Genomic DNA, 18,625 nt, shown 5'->3' with positions numbered 1-18,625 from the left:
TAGGCAGCATCCAAAGCAGGGAGGAGAGCAGGTGGGAACTTGGTGGCTCCAGCTTGCTATGTGACCTTGAATGAGTCATTGAGCTCTTTGTCTTCACTTTCTCATCTGAAAGAAATCAACTGACAGTAGATCCATTGTGGGGTGATGGATCATTTAAAGATAAAACTCTGTTAGAATGCTTAATTCTGTTTATGTATTTTCTAAATTTTTGGAAGAGGATTTCTCCTATTCATGTTTCAGACTTCTATCTCTCTTTTCATGAGTAAGATTGGCCAGCAATTTTCCTTTTTCCCTACTATTCTTTTGTGGTTTTGGTAGCAATATTATACTTCAGAGAGTGAGTCTGGGTGTGTGGCAAACTGCTGGTTGATCCTCCAGCTCTGTTCTCTACATATTCCTGGACACGATTGAATAGCCAAAGATCACATTTTTCAGCCTCTGTTGAGCTGAGGGTGGCTCATGCATGCGATTAAATTAGCACCAATGCAATGTTGAGTCTAAAATAAAATTGCTCACCATGGATTCTTTCTTTTTCCTTCTGCAAGCTGGCAGACAAACATGTCCATGACCAACCCTCAACAATGCAGATGAAGACAGTAGCATAAGGAATGATCAGGCATTGAAATGGAAAAGATTGCAGTCCCTGAATAAGTTGGTAAAGCAGATTTGCCTGGCCAGCCTGATGGTGGTGGTGGTTTTGGTTGTTTGGTTATCATTTTGTTATTGACTTACCCCTTATTTGTTCAATAAGAATATGTTTGAAATGGGTTGAGAACTACGTAATGGCTTAACATGTGCTCAATCTTTGTAAATGTTTTTATGTGCTTGGAAAGACATGCATCAACCAATTACTGGGTACAGAGTTTTAATGAAGCTAGTTGATTAGGTTGCTCAAATGTCTGTATCTTTCCTAAATTTTTGTCTGCTTAATCTGTCAATAATTAGATGTGTTGAGCTCCCCCACTATAAAGGTAATTTTTCATTTTCTCTCTATGTTTCCAACAAGTTTAAAGCCATTTTGTTAGGAGAACATAGATTAACAGCCTTTATAATTTCCTGGAGACTGAACTTGTAATAATGTAATGAGTCCAGTGCTTTTTTGTCTTAAAGCATATTTTTATATTGATAAAGAAGTTATCCCAGATTAATTTAGTTAAACTTGATCTAGTATGTTTTTTTCCATCCTTTGACTTTTAAACTTTCTGTGTCCTTATGTTTTAGGATTTCTTTTTTAAAAAGCATACAGTACATTTTTTTAATCCAATCTGGCAAGCTCTCTACTTTAATTGGTGACTCTAGTTCTTTTCTATTTGTTGCATTATTGATACATTTGTACTTGTTTCTTACAGTTTACTCAATACTCTTTGCCTCTTTTTTATTCTTTCTCTTGCTTTTTATTTCATTGATTTTTAGGGTTATTGTTAGTTTAACTTAAAAAAATTTTTAGTTCTGCATTTTTGTACATTATACATTTAATTTCTATCTTCTTAGTTATTGCATTTGCTTTCTACCTTGTACACTTAACATTGTTAGGTACTGTCTAAGTGTTTCTTCTTAACAGCACATGAAACAACCCAACGATGTTCAGGCACTTTAACAAAGCCACTCTTCTCCTAAATTGCACGGCATCGTTACTGAGAATTTTAGATCTCTCCTTTTTTAACCTCATATATTATATATTCTTATATTGCTGTTGTTGTGATTATTCTATTTTCCATAGACATAATGTCTGTGTTTATCTACACATGTATCATTTTTAGTTCTTTTTCTTTGTTGTACTTCTGAAATCATCTTTCTTCTTTGTGAAGTTCATTATTTAGAAGTTCTTCAAGTGAAGGTTTGCTGATTGTAAACTCAGTTTTTGTTTATCTGAAATGTCTTTATTTTGCCCTCACCCTTGAAAGTAGGGGTTTTTTGCTACTTATTTCTCTCAGCACTTTGATGACCTCATTCTCCTTTATTCTGGCTTCCACCACTGTTGAGAATTTTGCTGTCAATCTAACTGCCGTACTTTGGGGAAACATGCCTTTGCTCTCTGGCCGCTTTCAACATCTCTGTGTCATTGGTTTTCTGCATGCTCATGATAAGATTATAGGTGTGGAGCTGTTTATTTAGCCTTGTTTAATGTATTTATGTTTGTACAGCTGTAGATTTATAACTTTTCATCAGTTCTGGAAATGTTCTCAGCTATTACTTCTTTGAATAGTGGCTGTCTTTCACTTTTTATTATTCCTCATTTTATGCTTCTTAAAAGTTACTTTGTCATATTTTCCTTCTTCCTATGTGAACTAATTCTTATAAATTTTTTCAGCTCTACCTTTCAGATCACTAATTCTCTATTCAATTGTATCTAATCTGCTGTTTATGTCATCCACTGCAATTTTAATTTCAACTATTTGATTTTTTATTTTTGCAAATTCTGTGTTACTCATTTTCATTTTTGCCTGGCTATTTTGATAGTTGCTTTGCCCTTACACATTTTTAACTCTATATTTTCATTTTTTATTGATTTAACATAGGGTTATTTCATAGTCTGATATTATGATTCCACTATCTAAAGCTTCTGAAGGTCTCAATCTGTTTGTCATTCTGGTGAACTCTCACCCTCTTCATATATGTTTGGCAATTTCTATTGTGAGCTCATTTTGAACTTATCTAAGACCTGAACTTATCTGAGAATCCTGTCGGACCTAGGTTGCTTTTACATACAGAAATGATATATACTTCTACTGAGGGCCAAAGACCTCTAGAGATCTACTTTAGTAGGCTTCAAAGGCCCCCTGATTAAAGTTGGAGTCTTGGATTCAGATCTCTGACTTTGCCTTCCACATAGGACTTAGTCTCCTTATCACAGTGATGGTATTGGCCCTCAAGGAAATCTTGCCTTTCTTTTACACATTAGTTTCAACTTATTGATCTTTCTCCCTCTTTTTTTTTGGCTATGTCTGTCCATGGAAATTTCCCTTACTTTCAAGGAAACCCAGCAATGCATTAAGAATTCACTTTCTTGTAATTAGCATGGGATCCAATGGGAGGCCTTTTCAGAGTTTTTTAGGGCCTATGGCCAGGAAGAGAAGCAGCATCCAAATTCTGCTCTCTAACTGAGCTGCTTTGGTGGGAACAGGACAGACAGGTAGGCCAGGACATTAGGATCCACGTGGGCTGGCAACAGTAGAGTGACCTGGGTGCTGGATAATTCAGACATGGGTCTTACCCGAGTGGACAGAGGCCTTTCGTGGGTGAGGTCAGCACTGAGGGAAGGATCAGGTGGCAGTCCTGAAGGGAGAGGGAGGGGTTGAAAGCCGCACATGCCACAGTGGGTTGGTATCCCTGGAACTGGGCCAAGACAGGAAGGCTTGGAGGCAGTGACAGTTGTTCCTCCTGGAGATCAGCTTGCAGCACAGGGCTGGGTGACACACTTGGTCTAAAGAGACAGAAACCAACCATGAAAATGTGCCTCTAGGGATACAAAAAATATCACAACACCTTTCCAGAGGTCATTTGATTAGCCTGCAAGCATCCCAAGTCAGCGCACTGGGTTCTCAGAAGACAGTGAGGTCAGTGTGGGTGGGGGAAGGCGCACCAAGCTTTCTTCACGGCACACCTTTGCACCTCTTTTCTGTGACGGTCTCTCCTCTATTTATATCCTGATGGACTCCTACACATCCTTCAAAGTCCAGCTCCATGGCAACCCACTTCAGTGATGACTCCTCTGGCTGTCCTAGGGAGTTGGTTGGCTCCTTCTTATGTGACCCACAACACTTGCTACATCCCTCTCTTAGTGGTTTCAAAGCATCTCCTGCTCTGCCAGCTCATCACTGGGCTCCAGGACAGAAACCAGTCTTACTGACTTCTGTGCCCCAGACCAGCAGTGTGGCCTAGGGCTAGGTTAGGACTCTGCCATCAGAGGCCAACCTCTCTATTTAATGCTGGGTCACTTTGACAGAATTGCTTAACATCTCTGCTTTTACCTCCAGTTCCTCACCTGAAAATTGGACATAAAATACTGTTTCCTCAAAACATTGCCACAAAACTTTAAAGAATGAACATGTCCCAGGCATTTAGGTCCTGCTCAGCACATAGGTGAGCAGGAGCTCCGATGACAGTGCTGTCTGTCATCTTCCTGCATCAGCACCGAGCACGCAGCACCAGGCATGGGTGGCATGAATGACTGACCCAAGTTGATACTTTAAGACACAGTTGGGTTTAGCCAGGAGGAGAAGCACATTCCTGGAAGGGATTTCCAGTGTGTATGAAGCACTCAGTCTAGCTCCAGCACAGGGAGGGGCTCTTTGGGAAGGACAGTGATGTGGAGGGTGCAGGCTCTGACAGCCCCTCCAGGAGCTTCCTCTCCTCTTTGTTTCATGCTCATCCTCATTCCCCTCTCTGCACGACCACTCGTTTCTGCTTCCTATATCTGTAGCTTGTGTGTGGCTCTGGTGTGAGCTCCAGTGCCAGTGGGTGCTAGCCCTGCAGTCTGAGCCAGCAGCCAATGGAAGCAGTGTCCCAAGTCCAAATCCTCAAGGGAAACATTGACCCAGCTTGCCTTAGGACCTGGGCTCTGGACCAATGGGCTGTTGCCCCAGAGAAGAGGGTGATGTTGACCTAGTGCTCAAATGGCACAGGAAGGTGGGAGGAGGGTGTGGTCAGGGAGGCTGCTGTGAGTGTCCCTAGCTGACAGGGACAGCATGAGCAGAGGCTCAGAACCAGGACCACACCCTAGAAAAGGACAGTGGATCACAGAGCACCATGTGGGTGCCTCAGGGCAGCCTATGGGTGCTGAGAGCTGAGAGGCAGGTGTGGTTGGAGCCGAGTGAGGGATGAAGGCCTCCCAAGCCATCTCTGTGTTGGGGTGGGGCTCACCAAGGCCTTTGGGAACCCCCTTGCCCCCACCCTTTGGCTTTGGAGCTGAGAACCCCTGGTTCCCTCAGAGGGATAACCACACAGGGTGTAAGAGTAGCTGTGGATGCAGCTCCACCACTTGTCACAGAGGCGTCATTCCTGCCACAGACACAGCCAGAGGCTGCCCCATTGCCAGATGCGTCATTGGCATCCCACTGAGCCTCTGGCCTCTGAGCTGCTCAGGGTGCTACCCTAGCCAGCCCTGGCTCTGGGCTCACTACTGTCAGCACTTCAGCCTCTTCAGATACAACCTCTGTTTACTGGAGGCTGCATGGGGCAGGCCATGCCCTGCCAGAGTTTCAGACATTAACTTGCAGTGTTTATGATGGTGATGACTATTTCCATCGTTCAGAGGAACAAAGTGACAACCAGAAAGTAAAGGGGTTGCCTAAGGTCACAGAGCTCACAAGTGGCAGGACTGCAACTGGGACACAGTCTCATAAACATGAGGCCTGTACTTGATTCCCACGCTGCCTCTGAGGGCGAGAGCCGGAGGCCGCCTGCGCTCAGTAGTCACCTTTTCAGTTCATTCACCAAACATAACACGAGTATCGAGCTCGGACTGTGTGTTGGACATGGGCATTGTGCAAAAGTAAATCAAATATGAATCTTGCCCTCTAGCAGCTCACAATCTATTTTTGCAAAGATCACAGAGGTAGTGCATAAAACCCGTAAAAAAGTTGTCTGAGAACTCCACACAGAACAAACTAGTTCCTTCTTCAGCAGTTTTGTTCACCCTGAGGATCAAGTTCAGAGTCCTTGGCAAGGTGCTCGAGCTCCCTCAAGGCCTGGCCCCACCGCCGCCTCCAGCCTCCTCCCCTCCATGCCGCAGCCTCACCACAGCTACAGTTCCCTTTGCTCTCGTTCGCCTCTTGCAGAGTTCAGCCATGACCTCCTCTGTGAAGACACCACGGCCATACCTCTGCCGTCACCTTCTAAAGACGGAAAACCACTCCCTTCCCAGCTGCACCTCTGTGCCTGCACAGTGACGGTCGTGGGTGGGATGGTGGAATCCGAGAATATGCCCAGCTAGAACCTGCTAATGTGCCCACATTTGGGAAAAGAGTCTTTGAAGATGAAATTAAGAACCTTGAGGTGATATTATCCTGGATTGGGGCAGGCCCTAAATCCAGTGACATCTGCCCTGATAAGAAAAAGGCAGAGGATGATCGGACAGACACAAAGGAGGCAGCCACGATGGAGACAGCATTGGAGGGACGTGTCTGCCAGCTGAGGGGTGCCAAGGAATGCCACAGCCTAGAAGCTAGAAGAGAGACATGGAAGCCTCCTCAGAGCTTCTAGAAGCAATCAATCCTGCCAACATCTGGATTTCCGACTTCTGTACTCCAGCACTGTGAGAGAATACCTTTCTTTTGTTTGAAGTCTCCTAATATGTGGTGATGTGCTATGGCAGCCCCGAGAACCTGCTATAGTATTGTTTACACAATACTGAAAACATTGGGTCACAGGCCTGTCCCATGTGCTGGGCTGTGAGCAAGACCTGGGTCACCTCTCCCTCTGCACTCCCAGCCCAGCGGTCTGTGGCATGTAGTTGGTGCTTAATAAATGCTTGTTGACTGGAATTGTGAATGGAAATCGATTAGAAGTAATTTTAAAGGGACCTGCTTCTTGGAGTCAAACTTAGTGAAGTAATGAATGAAATGACCTATTAACAGGGACAAACTAGATTTGGTGGGTCAATTAATAAATCATCAAATGCTTTTGGCCCTAAGTCCACATCCAGATTGACTTGTGATGCCTGTTTGCTCCTCAGTAAAGGATTTCCAGAAGAACAAAGTCCATCTGGGAAAGGAATAAGCAAGTTTTACGTAGGCCACTTTTTCCACGGGCTGCTCACTTGTCAGGAGTGTGAGAGCTTTGTTTTGACCATTTACCCAGAGAAGTGATTCCATTGGAGGCTGGGGCTGAGTGTAGTGGAGACTCACTGCAGGTATTGGGAACTTGGGGGATCCGTTGTTGTGTCCCCAACATTCCTGTACCTTTCTTATGTTAAATGAACCTTGGAATTCTCCTTTGGAGACTCTCATCTCATCTTTCAGCTCTCTCTGGGTGGGCCTAGCACTGCCCCTGGCATTGCTGGGCCACTGTGATTGGCTCAGGGATGGGCCTCATGACTCTAACAGAGCCAATGAGATAAAAGACACCTTTGCTGAGAACTCTGCCCTTTTGCATATAAGCCCAGATCACTGTGGGTTGAAACTGTTGCCCAGGTTGCTATCATGAAGTCTCAGAGGAGGTTGGAGGATAGAGAACAACAAGTCCTGAGGAATGGTTTGAACTCCAGTCAAGCTGCTGCTGAAACTACCCTCTGACTTTTCAGTTTTGTGAGCCAGTTAATTCCCTTTTCTTACTCCAGTTTGTGTTGGCGTGTCCTCCATTTGTAAGCAGTTGAGTCCTACGTATTACAAGGGTGATGTGGTGAGTTCAGTTACTCCAAAAATCCAAGTAGATGAAATAGCTTCTAGTGGGAATATAGTCCAGGCTAGTTAGGGAGACATTGAATCCAATTAAGCTCTAGCAATCAACTGTGTGACCTTGGGGAAAATATTTAACTTTTCTGAGCCTCAGTTTTCTCGTCTATGCCATGGAGCTAGCACTGCCTGTGGGGTTTATGAGAACTGGCGAGAGCATATGCAAGTCACTTAGCATGGTGACTGAGCAAATACACCTTCCCTACATGGTACCTTAAGAGGGGCTTCACTCCTTTCTTTGCCCATCCTGGGGACACCGGTTATCTATCCTCTGTACATTTGAGTTGTTCTCAGAGGAATTTCTGTGTTTTTTCAGGTGGGTGTTTGGGATGTACTAGACTATTTTTTATGTTGTTTACTTTTCATGATTATTAAGAGTAATAAGTACTCATTGAAGAAATCAAGAACATAAAGGGAAGAAATAGGAATCACTCAAAGTCCTGGGACTAAGAGCTAATCACTGTCATCAGAGTCAGTACTTAGGCTGTTTATAACACATATTTTTGGCTTGACAAATGTTACACCTGGCACCTTCTTTTAGTGTGTGGTTTTCAAAGGTTATCAAGGGGGTTGTGGAGAAATCTGCATGAAGATCATGGAGCCTATTATTGGGAGGGGGAGCGAGATGGAAAATCTGCCCAAGTTGAGATTAGCGGGCAGGAAAGGGGCCCTGTATGGGGACTGCTGCAAGTGACAGAGGCTCCAGCAAGCAGTAGCTTAAAAAATGAAAAGGAAGAGGAATTGTTTCACTTTCATGTACAAACCTAGAGGTAAACAACATATGGCCGATAAAATATTTCTGCTCCTCCTCTGCCCCTCCAGTGATGCTTCTCCATCCCTAGGATGCGGTTCTCATTCCAATGATCCCAGGTGGCAGCTAGCACCCTAGACAGCATATGTGTGGTCCAGGCAGTAGGATGGAGGAGGCGATGAATAAAGAGGGCAAAGGGCACAGCCCAGCTATCTTTTTAAAAAGTTTAAGGAAGTTGTTATCCTTCTGCTTACATCCTTTTGTTCAAGCTTAGCCTAAGGGCCTACCTAACTACAATGGAGAAATGTAGTCTTAATCAGTCTTTACTTATTATTTAGTAAAAGTACAGAGTTGTTACTATACAGGAAAGGGGAAGTGGAGGGAAGCCATCCCCAGAGGAAGGAGCATCTGGACCGTGGCCCTGGCTCTGCACTGGAGCCATTACTGCCCTGGGGATAGGTTGGCCGGGTGTCAGAAGCCTCTCCTGACTCCCCAGCCTAACCTCAAGAGTGTTCTTAGGGCTTATTGGTTCTGTTGGTAAAGAGCTCAGCCCAGGTGGGTGCAACCCACAGGCAAGAGGCCCACTGCTTCCTCTTTCCTTGTCCCCAGTGCCTGCTGTCTAAGGTACTGTCCCAGCTGTGGATTATTAAGAGTAATAAGTACTCATTGTGTGATGGGAACTTTGTAGCACCTTGTTCAACTCTGACAAAGAAGAGGGGTTGGGATGGGTAGGGGGCCCCCACAGGCAGTGATGCCAGCCCGGGACCACCAGGAAGATAGGTCCTGGCTTTAGGTGTGATGGCTGCAAGAGGCCAGGTGGGAGGGCAGGCAAAGGGCCAGCTCTTGTGGTCTGAGGGTCTGCCGGGGTGTCTGGTAGCCACAGGTAGGCCCAGTGATGAGGTCTGTGGGAAAGACTGGGGAAACTGAGATGAGCCCACGAAAGGAGTGGCTCCCTGCTCAGCCTCACATCACCTGGCCAGCCCTTTTGGACACAAAGGGTCTCTTCCTGTCCCTAACAGGCTCCATCACCATCATGGGTCTCTTTCTGTCCCTAACGGGCTCTATCACCATCATGTTCAGTGTGGGAACAGGGACAGTATCACTTATGGACTTAGGACCTGGGTTTGAATTCTAGTCCTACAGCCTACATGACTTTACTGAACCTCAGTGTCCTTATCTTTAAAATGGGAATAGTAATAATACCAGTTTCAAAGTGCTGTGATGATTAAATGATTAAGCTGTAGGTGGTCAGCAAGGAGACTCACCCTGGCAGACTGTGAGGTGCCAATGAGGCTCTGGTCTTAGAGCAGCAGGAGAAGCCTAGCAGCAGTGGTGACTTCCTGGAGGTCAGCAACAGCCGCGTCCCTCTGCCCGCCCCACCTGCCCTGGAGGGCCCACCCAACAGGAGCTGGCGGTGCCAGGCTCTGTCTGGGGGGTGGCAGGCTGTGCTGATTGAACCATCTCCTTCACTAATCAGGCTGCTGCTGCGGAGTGGAGTAGCTGGTCCTGGGATGCACTTGGCTAATCAGCGTGCATTCTTAGTCACTGCAGTTGAATATTTTAACTAGGAGCTTGACTCCTTTAGGGGAGGGTTGACTGAGGCACATCTATGCACCAGCGTGGGACAGGGGGTGCCAGGCCACAGGACCAGGAAGCAGAAGAGATAGGCTTGTTTTTTTAGAACTTCAGACAGCAGAGTTCCAGATGAGCAATACATTCACCCATTTCCTTTATAACTCGGACATGCAGGTGGTGGGTCACTCTGTTTGGGCTTACCTACTTGTAGGCAGAGGGAGTATAACGGCCAGTTATCTGTCCAGCTCCCCGTCCGTCCATTGCCTATCCATTAATAGCCTGTATCCTCCCCTCATCTAGGCTCCTGCAGTCATTGTGTCCTTTGCAGTTCTAGAATGATAGCCTGGCCGAGGGATCTCAGCCCCCCACGGGACTGCGTCGAGGCGTTCTAGGGAGTGTTACCGGTGCGGTTGTTGCCTGCCACCCCCCTTGTGTGAGCTGCAGCTGTGGGCTTTTCCCCTCATGCTGCCCAGGTGTCCCCGTTTCCCTGGGCTCCTCCCCTCCACCCAGAGCCGTTCGCCCCAAGCATGGACACAGAAGCCTCCCTCTTGCTCCAGGGCCCCGCTGGCGTGAAGTTGCCTTGGGGTAATGGATTGTGTTGAGGATATTCTAAGGAAATGGTGGCACACAGAAAGAAGGCTTCAAACTCAGTCTCCTGTGAGTCAGTTTGCATTCCCGTTAGCTGGGGCCCATCAAAAGGAACTCTTTCCAGCCCTTTCTCCCTGACGCTGGTGGCTGTGCCCAGACGGGCAGAGGGGTGCTGCTGCGTGTGGGCAGCTCGGGGGTTCCTCTCACCCCTTTTCTTTCTCTGGACTCAGGGCCATGAAACCTCTGCCTCCCACTCATCAGAAATAACATACCAGGACCAAAGGAAAAACTGTCTCTCTTTTAACATTAAAAAAAAAAGAGGCAGAAATTTGTGTCCTTGTCCGTAGGGCAGACTCATAATAGTAATTTTGTGAGGAAGTCTGACCTTGAATTTCCTTAACCTACCCTTTGGGCCCTGCCTTTATAAAACCAAGAGCCAACCGGATCCTTCTCTCTGTTGTCCTGGTGCTCACTCACATGTCCGTCCGTCCTCCTGTCCAAGATGTGCTCAGTTTTTCATTGGTGCAGTACTTATTTGCTGTGTACCTGTAAGGCCCAGGATGTGAACTGGGTGCTTAGGACAGAGTAGTGAATAAAACAGATGCAGGCTGAGTCTTCATGGAGCGTGCAGGAGATGGAAGAGGAGAGAGTAAAGGGATATATAATATAGATTTCAACAGAAATACATGCAAGAAAGGGAGAATCAAGTCAACTTCCATCTAACTGGCTATTTATTTCACTTCTCCGATTTGGTCTTTCATTCCTCCAGTCATCAACAGACATCGACTCAACATCTGTCATTTGTTTGGCACTAGGCCAGGTGCTTGAGACTCAAATACAAAAAAGATTTCAATCTTTCCCTCAAAGCATGCATGGAGTGCCGGGTGGTGGAAACAGGTAAATATCTAACAACAAAATAGAGGGGTCGGAACTAGAATGGAGATGCTCATGGATCAGTAGAAGCCAGAGAAGAAAATAACCACTGTGTGTGGGGCCGAGGGGCAGGCTTCCTGGGGGAGGTGTCGTTTAACCAGGACCTGGAGGATGGGAAGGAGTTTGCTGGAGAGGAGGGCCAGGACATTGCAAAAGGAGAAGGGAGCAGGCAGTGAGATGGGGGTGGGAGGAGGAGTTGCTAGTGGCAGAGAGTGTGAGCAGTGAGCAGAAGCTGCAGGTGAGGCTGGGGCACTTTCCCAGGGGCTCAGAAACTCCCCTGGGCAAGAGTCTGACAGCTGTGCCTGCAAAAGGGGCACAAAAATGGAACGGAAGCCATACAGCAAGACAGGAAGAGGCTGGCTCTGCGGAGAGGAAAATGAAATGTTTTAGAGGCATTTGGAGGCCCCCAACCTCTATGCTTGATACCCGCTGGGGTGTGTTTGGCTTCTGGGTGGGAAGCCTGTTGCTGCAGGGTAAATTCTCCCTGGCTGCCAGCACTTACCTCCCAGCATGCTGATGAGGGCAGAGCTTCAGGAGGAGCCAGAGCCTATTATTTAGTGATTGTGGAGTGGAGCAAGGCTAGGGGGAGGTCCACCAGTTTGAAGCGAGGATACCAGGGCCAAGTCTGGCACCTGGTTCTGCAAGACCAGCCACAGGATGCAGGAAGGAAGACCTGGGGCCAAGCCAAAGCTGGAGCTCCGTGTGGGAGGCTGGTGAACACACAGCACTGGAGACCAGGGGAGGCAGTGTTCTGAATATGGCAGGTCAGTTCCAGGATTCTTGGAAACACCCAGGAGAGTGGCTCTTGAGGCAGGGTGGTAACGTGAAGTATTAACTTTTGCATTTTGACCTCAGGACCTTCCTTCTTCTGGACTGCTGGATAGGAAAGAATGCTTGCTGGGTAATTTTTCTTTTTCCCCTACCTGAGAAGATAGTAAAGCAAAGCAAAATAAAAACAAATTTCCCCTATACTGGAAAAGGAAATGCCAGAACACACATTAGGGTAAAGTCCTGGTTGCAGAAACAAAGAGGGTTAAAAATGCATTGTTATAAAAGAAGATGCAGGTGATTTTGTTCTCACTAAGCAGTCCTCAAGTGAGAGTAGAACAGGTCTGGGGGAAGTCCTGCTCCACAAGGGCTCTCGGGGACCTAGGTACCCCCCAATCCTGTTGCTCCATCCCTAGAATAAATAGTAACCTCAGTTGCATGTCAAGTCTGTGCCATAGACACATCTATGTTCTAGCTTGGGGGAAGGGGAAGAGCACATTGGGAAATTATATTGTTTGGCAAATTTTCACTTCTTTTTGGTTTACTTCCACAATGGGGGGAAACCTTCCCATCCTTGTTCCAAGTCTAAGGCCTTAAGAGGCATGAGTTTCTGTTTCATCTTCTGCGAGCTTCTAACGTCAGTGGCAAGCAGAACCTGCCCAAGTTAGCTGATTTCTCTGGAGCTTGGGTGCTGGAATGAAATGTGTGGAACAGACCTGAACTTGAGCCCTGGCTGGGAATAGAGCAGCTGCTCAGAGACCTGCAGACCTGTGAGCAAGAAATAAACACTTATGCTTGTTTGCCACTGAGTTTGGGATGGTTTTATACAGTATTATTGCAGCAAAATGATACAAAGTACAGATTAAAGGCAAGCAATTTTCTTTTAAACAAGCATAAGGTTTAAAAAATCAATTTCTCTTACATTTTATTAATCATATGACAACAGCTAGCTGCAAGGGAGGCTGAAATAGAGTCTGTAGTTGAGCAACACTTGGCCCAGTTTAAAAGAAGATTTATGGATGACAAAATACATACATACAAAGATGCTCATTAGAGAAATGCAAATTAAAACCATAAGGAGATGCTACTAAACTACTAGAATGGCTAAAATAGAAAGGGCTCATCATACCACATATTATCAAGGATGTAGAGCAACTGGAATTCTCATACATCATTTGTGGAAATGTGAAATATACAATCACTTAGAAAAATAGCTTGGCAGTCTGTTAGAAGGTTAAACATACATCTATCACATGACCTAAATAATCTACTTCTGCATAATAGACCTTTGTATAACATAGATCTATACAAAGACTTGTACATGAATGTAGCAACTTTATTTATAATAGCCCCGAACTAGAAACAATTCAAATTATCCATCAAGAAGTGAATGTATAAGCAGATTGTGGTACATCCATACAATGGAGTACAACCGAGAAATAATAAGGAATGAACTGCTGGTACATGCAACAATCTGAATATATCTCAAAGTAATTATCCTGAATGAAAGAAGTCAGATAAAAGAGTAAATCCTGTATGATTCCACTCACATAATAATTTAGAAAATACAGTCTAATCTGTAATGACAGAAAAATCACTTGCTGTCTAGGGATGAGGGACATGAAGAAAGGAGCAAGGAAGGAATCACCAAAGGGCATGAAACAACTTTTGTGATGGATATGATCATTGTCTTATTGTGGCCATGGTTTCATGGTATATATGCATATGTCAAGCTCATCAAATTGTGTACTATAAATTATATACAGTTTGTTGTACATTAATGATAGCTCAATAAAACACTAAAACAAAAAATAAGAGCTCTACCACAGAAGGGAGAGGAGATACTTAAATGGTTAGAAAAATGGTCTTAAGTCCTCCCTGGGGCTAACTCTGGACCTTTCATGTAAGTTTGGGGATTGAGAGCAGAGGGCCCTATGCCCATCCTGCATAGAGTTCTGTGAGGCAGGAGCCTTGCTGGAGTTCCCCAGGCCAGGGAAGGAAGAGTGGAAAAGATGTGGCATCAACTGTGTCAGGGGCATAGAGGACTTGAGACAGCTACTCTTAGTCCCCTTCAACCCTATGCATCTAGAAGAGAAGCATTATATGAGCCTTCAAAATGGCATGTTAATCCAGACCCTCTAAGAAGTAGATACTAAGGCAAGAGGTAGTAGCAAACTGCATCATCCTCAGCCCTCACTTCTCTGGTCCCCAAGCACACAACATATGCAACTTTGGAGTTTGGGGTGGGTGCTCAGGGTAGGAGGGACAGGAGGAGCAGGATCACCTTTGTTTTGCATTTGTGTCAAGGCTCTCAGTATTCAGCTGGACACCTCTTCCTCCAAGGTAGACAAGAGGAGGCTTACCCTTCACAGTCTGTTGCTCTGCCCACTGCGTGGGGGGCTCTCTGCCACGCCCTTGACTCTGGGCTCTGCCAGCTGCCTTTGTTTGGGCATGGCTTGGTGACAGGTGTGATGCAAGTAGAAGTGCACAAGCACTTGTGCACTAGAGCTTTCTGGCTTGTCACTTTTGCTCCATTATCGTCCACAAGAACACACCCAGGTTAGCTTCTGGAGAGCTATGAGACAGTCAGAGAAGACCACAGTCCTCCTGGCTGAGGCCAGCCAAGACCAGCCAGTTGCCAGCCAACTACTGACTGGTTGCGGATGGATGAGTGAGCTCAGCTCAGATCATTGGCCTAGATCCTCAGAATTGTCTAGCCAACCCATAGACTCCTAATAAATAATAAATGGGTTTTGTTTCAGGCTATTCCATTTTGGGGTGGTTTGTTACACACAGTAGCTAACTACTGATAGGTGCAGTGTCCAAGGCTCTGACCCATGCCCCTGTCTTGATTTGTCCACTCAGCTGTAAATACCTATTTCAGTTGATGCTATGCCTTGTTTTGGCCCATTTCTCAGCTCTGGGGACCTTCTGGATAGCAGAGGCCAGAGAGGGCCTGAGCCGTGTGCTCTCTTCTCACTCCTCTTGGGAAAAGTGGGGGGCCAGCTGGCTCAACACAAGCCATTGTAAAAGAAGCCAGAGGCAAGAAGAAGTAGGGAAGTGGTGAGAACGCGAATCCACTCAGGGAAACACATGACTTGATTACTACTCAACATTTGCAGTACCCAGATACTCTAATTATGAGAAAAGGTTAATAGGTTAAATAAGTTACTTAATCAGAAAATTATGCAAAGTGCCACAAGTCAAACACATTACATAGCCCTTGAGATCGATACAGTATGCAAATCGATCACCCACGATCAGAACAGTTCAGCAACTGGAAGGTAGAAGTCAGTCAAGGAGGCTCAGAAAACATAGCCTGAGCTGCAGAATGTGGGTGCCTAGCACCCTGAGGTGGAAGTGGGTGATCACTGGCACCCTTGGGGAGCGTGACTAGTGAGGGGGGTGCAATCTGTCCTTTGTAGAATGGTGAGGGCAACATAGTGTAAAGCCTGAGTCTGGGGGCCCACGTGGGCCAGAGTCCCAGCTCTGCCTTCACTGAGCAGTGTGGCCTTGGGCAAGCTGCTTGGCCCATGAACAAAGAAGAGAAACTAATACTGGCCTCTCAAGTTTTGGGAAGGTTTGATTATCAGCTCTGATCCTGGTGTGTATGTACATGTTTGTCCATAGGTTCTCTGATCATTCCAGAGGGCTCCTGCCACCTTTTATGCTCTAGCCAATTCAGCCACCCTACTCTTGTTCTCACAGGCTATCTGATCCTCTTAAATCAGGTTTCTCAACCTCAGCACTCCTGACATTTGGGGCTGGGCAATTCTTTGTCGTGGGGGCTGGCTGTGTGTGAGAGAGAAGGAGAGAGCGAGAGTGAGCTAGAGCGAGTGTATGTGTTAGGGGTTTGTGGTCATAGGTCCAGTGAGGTTCCCTGCCTGTCTGTCACCTGCCCAAGCCCTGCAGCCAGGGCACTTGATCAGATGCCAGCAAAAGGCCTTTAAATCCACTTGGGACAGTGGCTCCCAACTGGGGACGATATTTGGCATGTCTGAAGACATTTTTGCTTGTTATAACTGGTGGGGGTGGGGGGTGTGCTACTGACATCTAGTGGGTGGAAGCCAGGGATGCTTCCCAAACATTCTGTAATACCCAAGGCAGCCAGCCCCCACGACAAAGAATTGCCCAGCCCCAAATGTCAGGAGTGCTGAGGTTGAGAAACCTGATTTAAGAGGATCAGATAGCCTGTGAGAACAAGAGTAGGGTGGCTGAATTGGCTAGAGCATAAAAGGTGGCAGGAGCCCTCTGGAATGATCAGAGAACCTATGGACAATGGCCTGTCAGGGCTTCAGGAACCCCTGGGCAATCCCTGATGGGTACTGGCCCTTCAGTGGAGGCCCCCAGGAGCCCCTGCCCTACGCCTGTGAGGGGAGCAACAGACTCCAAGAGGACATACCTGCTCAGAGGAGTCCTGACAGCTCTGCTGCAGAGGGACCAGCTGCTAGAAAGTTCCTCCAGGCCTGGAGACATGAGGCCTGGCCTGGCCCTAGTGAGGGGGAGGCAGCCGTGGAGAGGCTGCCCTGGTCTGGCATTCCCTTGCAGCCCGAAGGAATGTTGTAGAAATGGACCCTTATTTGGGCTTGTTTTTAATCCCCCAGGAGCTTTGGAGCTGCCTAGTTTTTCCCAGGCTTTCCGGCTGCTCCAGGGAGAAAAGTAGGACCTTGGAGACAATTCTAGGCCTGTTGTGGAGGGAATACCCAGCCCCCACCTGGCCACAGAGTGGGAGAAGGCCTGTGCTGCTGCAGAAGCCCTGGAGAAGAAGGGGCAGGGTTTTGCCTCTGGGGCCTCCTCTGGGCACCCAGGCTCCCTAAGGGGTTCTCTCCCTGGGGGTGCTGAGGTGGAGCCCCAGCTGCGTGCTTGATGGGACAGGGGCTGGAGGAGATCACTTAACGGCTCCTTAGGGCAGAAGGCAGGATGCATGTTGTTGGACTAAGAGGGTGTGGGGTAGAGAGGGCAGGGAGGGAACCTCTCTTCCTTCCACAGGATTCCTTTGTCTCCTGAGTCTCTCCTGCCCTCTGAGGTCAGAGGATATCACTGAAGACCAATGCCCTTGACTCATGCCATGGGGTTCAGGTCTGGAGAAAAGATCAGTAAGGGTGATGCAGGCCATCTTTCCTTTATCCCCTGTCTCACAAAATCAGCCATCATCTCAGGCCTGCAAACCACTCTCTCCTAGTTCTGGAGTCACAAGCAGCTGGAGCCATCACAGAGTCCTCCCCGGGACAGCTGGAGGAACTGAGGCCCAGAGTGGTTAGGGTCTTGGCCAAGGCCATAGCGTTGGCCAGTGATGGGGCTCAAAGTGTTGCCTAGGTCTCTGAGTAGGGTCCAACACCAGAGTGTGATGATCTCACAGCTGCCTCTGCTTATTACCCTTCTTAAAAGCAGCCTTCCAGAAAAGAGTGTATTTTCTGGCTACTGCATTGTAACAGACTAACTAACAGACTGCTACAAAACCGTAGCAGCTTAAAGCACTACACTTTTATTATCATGTAGTTCCCATGGATCTGAAAACCAGACGCTGCTTAGTCGAGTCCTTGCAGGGTCTCGAGGTCTCCAGCAAGGACATTATAGGGGAGCGAGCCAGGATTGCAGTCATCGCAAAGCTGAACTCACACGGCTGGTGACAGACCTTAGGTCCCTCCAGCTGTTGGCCAGAGACCTCCTTTCCTTGCCTAGGGAGCTCTCCAGAGGGAAGCTCACAACATGTCAGCTGACTGTCCTCGGAGGGAGGGTGGAGAGAGAGCTAGTGAGAAGGGGAGTAAGGCAGAAGTCGATCTTTTTTTATAACCTAATCTTGGAGTGACATCCATCCCTTTGCCATAGTCTGTTTGTAGGATGCAAGTCACGAGGCCCAGCCCACGCTGGAAGAAGGGAATTACACAAGGGTGTCAGTACCAGGAGCTGGGGATCACTGGGAGCTATTTGACAGTCTGCCACCCACACACTCAACAGAGGAGGTCCATGGGTCTGATGTGGGGTGTTGGCTTCTCTCCTAGTTTAATTGTTCATTTGCTTTCAAAGTCTTAGGGGAAATATCAATAAATATAATGATTTAAATGGAACAGGAGCTGGAGTGTGGGTGGGATCCTCTTCTCCCCTTCCTGATCCCAACTCCAGATCCAGAACCTCAGCCTAGATTAAGTCCAAGTTTCTTTTCAGTTACACCTAGATTTTAAACTCATCGAATGGAGGCAAATGCATCTGGTTATGAGTCAGAAATGTCAGGTCCTAGACCCAATGTTAGGGACTCCAGCAAGTCACTCAGTTCACAAATTTTCTTACCTGTAAAAGGAGGACCCAGGTTGGGAAGACTTCTAATGAAATATTCTCCTATGTTAAAACTTTCACACACTTGGGGACAGAAAGCTCCCTGCCATCCCTGACCCTTCCTGGAATCCCATGCCTGGAAGATGCCTGTGCATCAGGGAGGGGTTGTTGCATTGCTGGAAGTGCCTGGGGAGAGAGGGAGGAAGCCATGCAGGGTGGAGAAGGACCTGGAAGCCCTTATCTGGAGCTCTATCTACATGGTGCCGCCCAGGCAGCTGCCTGAACCTACCAATGGTGCCTGGGCTGCCTGTAAATTAAGGGGGTGCTCAGGCAGAGGAAAGTG

This window comes from Manis javanica, chromosome 11 (assembly GCF_040802235.1).
Source record: "Manis javanica isolate MJ-LG chromosome 11, MJ_LKY, whole genome shotgun sequence".
Lineage (NCBI taxonomy): Eukaryota > Metazoa > Chordata > Mammalia > Pholidota > Manidae > Manis > Manis javanica.
The sequence above is the reverse complement of the archived record's forward strand: the minus strand, read 5'-3'. Positions refer to the sequence as shown.